This window comes from Seriola lalandi, unplaced genomic scaffold (genome assembly GCF_002814215.2).
Source record: "Seriola lalandi dorsalis isolate HSWRI2012SDOR001 ecotype SW California unplaced genomic scaffold, Sedor1 jcf7180001993269, whole genome shotgun sequence".
NCBI classification, from domain to species: domain Eukaryota; kingdom Metazoa; phylum Chordata; class Actinopteri; order Carangiformes; family Carangidae; genus Seriola; species Seriola lalandi.
In genome coordinates, this window is record NW_019463935.1 from 1 (window position 1) to 479 (window position 479).

General features: G+C 39.2%; 1 non-coding gene across 1 annotated transcript; it reads right to left on the reverse strand.

Annotated features, from left to right (window-relative positions):
* Positions 1–140: 140 nt before the first annotated feature.
* On the reverse strand, positions 141–213 carry trnak-cuu (transfer RNA lysine (anticodon CUU)). Its single transcript has one exon. It is a non-coding gene; the product is annotated as a tRNA-Lys (tRNA).
* Between the last annotated feature and the right edge of the window lie 266 nt (positions 214–479).

Below are 479 nucleotides of genomic sequence, written 5' to 3' on the forward strand. Positions count from 1 at the left end.
AACATAACACCTGGATCATGTGATGAAGCACATCCATGCCTAGAGGGCCTTGCGAGTTGTACTTACATGTACCCTCTCAGAAATGAAGATGCTTTGCAGCTTGTTTCCTATTCTTGTGCAGATCCTTCTAAAATCTACATCGCCCAACGTGGGGCTCGAACCCACGACCCTGAGATTAAGAGTCTCATGCTCTACAGACTGAGCTAGCCGGGCCTGTGAGACAGAAAAATACATAATCTAAAAACGAAAAACATTGCTTATAAAACACATATTTCAGGACACAAAGGTATGCTTTAGTCAGGAAACTCTACAGAAGATTTTCCCTAATTCTGAAGAGAAAAGAATGTCAGAGACTTTACTGATGGCTGGAGATTACTGGCAGATGAAAAAACCATGACGTTCAATGAAAGATATAATGAAAAATACAAAATATCACTTTTGTTAAGCAAATTTCAACAATTGGTTACATTGCCTATGAC